This window comes from Chiloscyllium punctatum, chromosome 23, assembly GCF_047496795.1.
Source record: "Chiloscyllium punctatum isolate Juve2018m chromosome 23, sChiPun1.3, whole genome shotgun sequence".
Taxonomy (NCBI): domain Eukaryota; kingdom Metazoa; phylum Chordata; class Chondrichthyes; order Orectolobiformes; family Hemiscylliidae; genus Chiloscyllium; species Chiloscyllium punctatum.
In genome coordinates, this window is record NC_092761.1 from 23,345,661 (window position 1) to 23,353,843 (window position 8,183).

General features: G+C 43.3%; 1 non-coding gene across 1 annotated transcript; it reads right to left on the minus strand.

Moving 5' to 3' along the window:
• Nucleotides 1–7,754: 7,754 nt before the first annotated feature.
• On the minus strand, nucleotides 7,755–7,836 carry trnas-gcu (transfer RNA serine (anticodon GCU)). Its single transcript has one exon. It is a non-coding gene; the product is annotated as a tRNA-Ser (tRNA).
• Between the last annotated feature and the right edge of the window lie 347 nt (nucleotides 7,837–8,183).

Consider the following 8,183-nt stretch of genomic DNA (forward strand, 5'->3'; position numbering starts at 1 on the left):
CATTCCATGCCCTAACTACTCTCTGAGTAAAGAAACTACCTCTGACTTCTGTCTTGTACCTACCTCCCCTCACTTTAAAGTTATGACCCTCGTGTTTGCCGTCTCCATACTTGGAAAAAGACTCTCCCTGTCCACCCTATCTAAACCTCTGATTATCTTGTATGTCTCTATTAAGTCACCTTTCAGTCTTCTCTCAAACGAGGACAGCCTCAAGGCCCTCAGTCTTTCCTCGTAATACGTTCCTTCCATATCAGGCAACATGCTAGAAAATTCCCTCTGCACCCTTTCCAAAGCATCAACATCCTTCTTATAATGCGGTGACCAGAACTGTTGACAACACTTCAAATGGGGCCGTACCAGATCTTTGTACAGCTGCAGCATAACCTTCTGATTCCAGAACTCAATCCCTCTATTAATAAAGGCCAAAGCACTGTTATCCTTCTTAACAACCCTGTCAATCTGGGTGGCAACTTTCAGGGATCTGTGGACACCGAGATCTCTCTGCTCATCTGTACTACCAAGAATCTTACCATTAGCCCAGTACTTTGCATTGCGATTACTCCGTCCAAAGTATATCACCTCACACTTGTCCACATTAAACTCCATTTGCCACCACTCAGCCCAGCTCTGCATCCTATCTATGTCTCTCTGCAACCTACTACATCCTTCGTCACTGTGCACAACTCCACCGACCGTAATGTTGTCCGCAAATTTACTAACCCACCCTTCTAAGCCCTCATCCAGGTCATTTATAAAAATGACGAATAGCCCTGGACCCCACAGCGAACCTTGCGGAATGCCGCTAGTAACTGGACACCAAGATGAACATGTTGCATCAACTACAACACTCTGTTTTCTTTCAGCAAGTCAATTACTGATCCAACCTGCTATGTCTCCCACAATTCCATTCCTCCGTATTTTGTATAATAGCCTACTGTGGGAACCTTATCGAAAACCTTGCTGAAATCCATGTACAGCACATCAACCTGCTTACTCTCCTCCACCTGCTTGGTCACTTTGTCAAAAAACCCATAAGATTCGTTAGGCACGACCTACCCTTTACAAAGCCGTGCTGACTGTCCCTGATCAGATTATTCTTTTCTAGATGATTATAAATCCTATCTCTTAGAACCTTTTCCAACGCTTTACCAACAACTGAAGTGAGACTCACTGGTCTGTAATTACCAGGGTTGTCTCCACTACCCTTCTTGACAAGGGAACCACATTTGCTATCCTCCAGTCCTCAGGCACTATTCCTGTAGACAATAATGATTGCTAGATCAATGGCACAGGCTCGGCAATCTCTTCCTTTGCTTCCCAGAGGATCCTAGAATAGATCCCATCCGGCCCAGAGGACTTGTCTATTTTCACACTCTGCAGTATTTCTAATACCTCTTCCTTGTGAACCTCAATCTCTTCGAGTCTAGATGCAAGTATCTCTATATCTTCCTCGCCAACATTTTTATTTTCTATAGTGAACACTGTCGACAAATATTTATTTAGTGTTTCCCATGTCTCCTCTGACTCCACACACAACTTTCCACTATTATTCTTGATTGGCCCTAATTTAACTCTCGCCATTCTTTTATTCCTGACATACCTATGGAAAGCCTTAGGGTTAATCCTGATCCTATCCGCCAACAACTTCTAATTTCTCCTCCTGGCTCTCATTTCTCCTCCCCGGCTCTTCTGAACTCTCTTATTAGTTCATGCAGGGAAACGATTCTGTCTGCTGCACATCATTCTACTTCGAAATATCAGGCAGTATTTCATATTGATTACTGTAAACGTTAACCTTTAACAAGTCATGACAGTGAAATCGCTGAATCCTCATCACTATACGACCAGGGAAAATTTCTATTAACATCACCCTGGACACCATGAGATTCGCCATTCTATTCTCCCATCCTTTTGTGCGTGATCCCCTCGGCCCTATTCCGGTCTTGTTGGTTGGTTTACAATACTGAGGCTATCCAATCATCTTTGTATTTCAGTTTCTAAAGGATGAGTCCTTCTCCCTGAGCTGGCAATGTGCTTGCTCAGTGGTGATATCAATGTCCGTGAAAACTAGAAAAGTGCTTGAAATAGGCCATTCCTGTTTTTTATTCCAAGAACTTGTGGCAAACCGTTCGGCTGGACAGGAAATAGCGGGCGTGAGCAGTGACCAAGTTAGTATAAACTACAGAGTAATGGGGAAACAATGGGCAAGGAACACTGGGACGGGAGGGTCTGAATGCTTCCTTTCTTTGCTGTAACCAGACATTTGTGTTGAGCTCTGAAATGGGACAACATCAGACCAGTCGATGAAATCTTACTTTCTCCTTGTTTTCTCCAGAGGCCTGTGTCACACTTGGGGAAATGTGTCTGCGTGCTTCAGTCTATGGGTCAAAATGGGGTTCAGTTCCCATCTCAAACTTTAATCCCATTTATTATGTTTTACGAGATTAAAACGTTACAGAGAAATTAGCATTCAGGTGAAACGTCAGAGCTTACAGTTTTACAGACCAAGTACTGGGAAATGAAATGAAGGGACCCATTTCCGTGCTCTAAACACACGGTAATTCACTCATTTTTGAGGGGAAACATATCTGCAGTGACATAATTCCAAAAACTGTGTTATGAAGAAACGGTGCAACTGCTTCTGCCCTCATCCCTGGTGGTCTAGTGGTTAGTATTCTGCGCTTTAACTGAGTGGCCTGGTTTCTGAAAACGAAACGTGCCTATGAGCAATGTATTGGGCTATTCCAGGATTGCCTTCTCTGACAACGTGGGACATGACTGATGTTCTCTATGATATGGAAGTGTCAGTGTTTGAGTTAAGTTGACAAAGTTAAAAATTACACAATATCTGAGCAGAGTCCAGCGAGTTTATTTGGAAGCACTAGCTTTCGGAGAGCCGCTCCTTCATCAGGTGGGTGTTTTTCTGCAGAAACTTCGTGTGTGTGTCAACATGCGCGATCTTTTGGAAGATCATCTGGACTTTAACCGACCGTTCGTGGTGTCGACGGTACCCATGACTTGGAGGTATTGGTGTTCGACTGGGGTGGATACATTTAATAATCACACAGAGCCATTTTAGATTCCAACAGTTGACAAACACCTGATGAAGAAACAGTGCATGGAACACTGGTGCTTCCAAATAACTCTGTTCGATACAATCTGGTGCTGTGTGATTTTTACTCTGACAGCTCTTGGTAATTTTTAACTGGTCGAAGACAGTGAAAGAATTTTCGTTCGTGGAGATGAAAATTTCAAATATTACCCACCTCAGCATAACAAAAATGAGTAGGTTGGATGTGTGATGAATCTCCACAATGCGCTTGCGCAAAGTAAAGGTTGAAGTTCCAACCGCCTGATCCGTAGCCAGCTATACAAATGGTTGTACCACGGGCCAGATGCACAGCTGAGATTTTACACGCGGCAGAGCTGTGGTGTTAACAAGGACATGAGCAATGGCAGGAACAGTCACAAGGTGAACAAAGAACCAAGATAATCACCATCATTCATTCACTTCAAATTATCTTAAAAAACAAGACCATTCACAATCTGATCAGCCAATCAATGAGGTCACTGCTGATCTTGGAAATTGCAACTGACTTTGCTGCGTTTTCACCATAATTTGAGGTAAACTCCAGCCTAAACATAACATCGCATATTCCCATTAATTTTCAGTTTAAGATTAAGTTAATGACCTGTCCGTACTTGCAGGAAATGAGTGAAAACGTCCTTCCGGTGATGTAATCAAGTCCAGAGTCGGCCAGAAAAGAAAAGACAAAGACATGAAACAACACTCCCATTTCTCTCTGTACCAATGCGTTTTCCTCAGTTGAATATTTTCAGGACTTGTCTTTACTATCTAAAGAATTAATTATTTTTCCGGGAAAGATTCTTCATAAATCAATTAACATCTGAGGTGTTGAAACATATTTTACTTTAGATTAAAATAGTTGAATATCTTTTCCCAAAGCCCAATGTCCCAATCCTCCCTCCTCCTCCATGTAAATACAAGCTGTTCCAGGTGATGTTGGAGCTCCCAACCTGACGTTCCAATGCTCCTTGCTGCTCCATGTCAATAGAAGCGGCTCTACTTGAAGTTGGAGCTCCCAGTCTGATGTCCCAATGCTCCCTGCTCCATGTCGGTAGAAGTGGTGCAGTTCAGGTTAGACCTACCACTCTGATGTCCCAATGCTCCCTGTTCCATGTCAGTAGAAGTGGTGCAGTTCAGGTTAGACCTACCACTCTGATGTCCCAATGCTCCCAGCGGCTACATGTCATTAAACGCTGATCCTTGTGAGGTTGGAGCTCCCAGTCTGATATCCCAATGTTCCCTCCTCCATATCAATATAAGCAGTCCATTTGTGGTTGGATCTATCACTCTGATGTCCCAATGCTCCCTGCTGCTACATGTCATTAAAAGCTGATCCAGGTGAGAGTGGAGATCCCAGATGGATCTCGCAAAGCTTCCTGCTCCATGCCAACTGAAGCTGCTCCAAATGAGGTTAGATCTTGCATTCGGATCTCCCAATGCTCCCTACTGCTCCATGTCAATAGAAGCTGCTCCATGTGTGGTTGGAACTCCCAGACTGATGTCACAATGCTCCCTGGTCCACATCAAAAGACGCTGTTCCAGATGAAGCGGGAACTCCCATCCCTGGCACCTCACATACTTCTATACCATCATAGAAATACTGCCCACTGAATATCCCCACCACTGGAGCCATTGGTGGAATATCCGCATCATGAGAACATAATATTATTTTTAGTCACCACCGAATCATTATTTCCAAAAGTCATTCTTCCTTATACCTTATTTAGCATGTGCATACTGCAGTCAATCCGAAGTAAGATAATGGTGCTAATTGATGTATGCTTAATAAAAATTACATCCTATTTTTCATGTTGAGTAACTGCGACTATGCAAGGACAATGTTTATATTGAAATCACACTTTTATTCCAGGTGAGAGAATGTGGTTAGCATTATTTAAAATGAACTTGTTCTCTGTGTAAAATGATAAAATAGATCTCAATTTCAAAACTAAATTGCTAACGTTGTCATCCATCTTGAAATGTGGTGTCTTTTTCTTTCAACCAGACGGTTATTATAACGAAAAGTCTATTCATGATATCCGTATAAAGACACTTTAAATCGCAAGGTTTGTGAAGGTTTGAAGCTCAGGTTGAGGTTTAGGGTGTAGGTTTGCTCGCTGAGCTGTAGGTTTGATATCCAGACGTTTCATTACGTAGCGAGGTATCATCATCAGTGGCGACCTCCAAGTGAATCGAAGCTGTTGTCTAGCGCTTTCTATATATCTTTCTCCTGGATGGGGTTCCTCGGGTTTGTGGTGATGCCATTTCCAGTTTGTTTTTTGCGGGGTTGATCGATGGCATTTCGATCTATGTGTTTGTTTATGGCATTGTGTTTGGAGTGCCATGCCTTTTGGAATTATCTGGCATGTCTTTGCTTAGACTGTCCCAGGATCAATGTGTTGCCCAAGTCGAACCGGACTACCAAAAATCCATAAACTGGCAGCCCCGCTCAGACCCATAGTCTCATTACTTGGAACACCAACATACAGACTGGCCAAAGAACTACATGCAAGTCTGAAATACCTCACAGAAGAGTCGCAGCACTCCATCCACTCCACCTAGGAATTCCTAAAAATCATCAAAAACACCAAAGTGGAGGAAGAGGAAGCAATGATCTCATTCGACATAACAGCACTGTTCACCTTCATCAACATCGACCTGGCAAAGGAAACACTTACCACACTTTTAGAAGAGACAATCACAGACGCACCAACAACCATCAATCACATTACCAACGAAAACATCATGAAGTTAGTGGATTGTGCCTCACCACCCACTTCATCTTCAACAACATAGTCTACAAACAAACCAACGGCGCACCCATGGAATCTCCGCTATCAGGATTCATAGCAGAAGCGGTAATGCAAAGACTAGAACAAACAGCCCTACCAACAATCAAACCAAAAATCTGGGTCCGCTACATAGATGACACCTTTGTCATCACAAAACGAAACAACATAGTAAAGACATTTTACATCATCAACAACACCCTCACAGGTATAAAGTTCACCAAGGAGGAAGAAACCGACAACAAACTCGCATTCCTGAACGTCACAGTAGAATGAAAGGACAACGGAGAACTACAAACCTGCATATACAGAAAACCGACAAACACTGAGCAAATACTTAACTACACCAGCAACCATCCCAGCACACACAAACGAAGCTGTATAAGAACACTATTCCAACGAGCCACCACACACTGCAGCACAGACGAACTTCTGAAGACACAGGCGAACCACCTATACAACGTATTCGAGAAGAACAGATACTTAAAAAATACAGTGCGCAGATTCCTCAAGAACAAACCACGACAAGCAGACCAAACACAGCCAGAAACCCTAACCACCTTACCATACATCAAAGAAGTTTCAGAAATGACGGCCAGACTACTCAGACCCCTTGGAATCTCAGTCGCACACAAACCGACCAAGACTCTCAAACAAAAACTAACAAACTTAAAAGACCCAGTACAACCCATGGACAAAAACAACGTCATCTACAAAATTCCATGCAAGGACTGCCACAAACACGACGTAAGACAACAGGAAGAAAGTTAGCCACCAGGATATACGAACACCAGCTAGCCACAAAAAGACACGGCCTTCTCTCCCTCGTAGCCCTACACACGGATTAAAAATACCAGCATTTCGACTGGGACAACACATCTATCCTGGGACAGGCTAAGCAAAGACACCCCATAGAATTCCTAGAGGCCTGGCACTCCAACCACAATGTCATAAATAAATACATAGATATACATGCCATCTGTCAACCCCTCAGAAGACGAACAGGAAATGACATCACCACAAACCCCAGGAACCCCATCGAGGAGAAAGATACAAATAGAAATCAGGAGACGACAGCTTCGCTTCACTTGGAGGTCGCCACCTAGCCAAGTAATGAAACGTCTGAATATCAAAGCTACAGCTCAGCGAGCAAACCTACACCCTGCATTTTAAATCATTTTTCATGTTTATGTTGCATGAATCTGCGGTTATTGATCCACAGTTTACTTTCACTCCCTACAGGTAACATGCTGATTTCTCCAGTTGTTCATGGTTCAATGTGATGCATCCAGTGTGTGCATAACGAGAGGGAGCTTGTTTCCCACATCTTGTGTTTATCTGTGCCTTAATTCCAGCATTCATCAATGGCGAGAGCAAGGGGCGAGGGCGAGACCAATGTGTAAGTCTTTCCGTGCCCATGCACGGCACCCACATTGGCAATTCTCCACTGCGCGTTTACAGCTAGTTCTCAGTGCCCCTAAACCCACGCCCTGCCCCTTTTGAAATATCTCCATTATTTTGTGCTGTCTCGCTGTGCTCTTCTCACCAGGATGCATTACTTCTCCTCAACGTCCTTCATATTTCATCTGACAAAACATTCATTAAGAATCCCTTTGCATAAACATGCACTTCGCAGCTCTCGGTATTTGATTTTCCTGGATGTCTTTCATACGAAAAAACGTTCTCAGCACTGACTTGAAAAAGAAAATCGCGTTTCTTTTCATTATCCCAAAGCAACCTCCATTTCAACGCAGTTTAGTTAAAAGGTACAAACTATTCTTTGAGATTTTGTAATCGCGTCAATGCATATAAACTGACAATTGGAGTTCCACCTTCAATCATCTGAAAACAGCACCATTGAAAGCCGTTGATGACAGCGACGAGAGTGGGATTCGAACCCACGCGTGCAGAGCACAATGGATTAGCAGTCCATCGCCTTAACCTCTCAGCCACCTCGTCAGAGGCATCGGGTAGGCTATGACCTTATCAATAATTGAAATGCATAAATTATGCAGAGCAGCAGACATTTCTCCCGATTGTTGGTGAAATGAGAAATAACACAGTACGGTTCCAAGATGATGGTCTGACCCCTGGGTTGTGGGGCAAGTGCACTCCCACTGTCACACTATGCACACAGTGATCTGAACAAAAATGAGGAAATGAATATGTAACAAGGTCTATTGAATTCTGTGCAGATTTGAAGTCAACGGAATGAAGAACCCGAGACAGCAGGAGGTGTTCTTTCAATAAAGAGTTGGACAGAGCTCTTAAGGATAGTGGAATCAAGGGTTATGGGGATAAGGCAG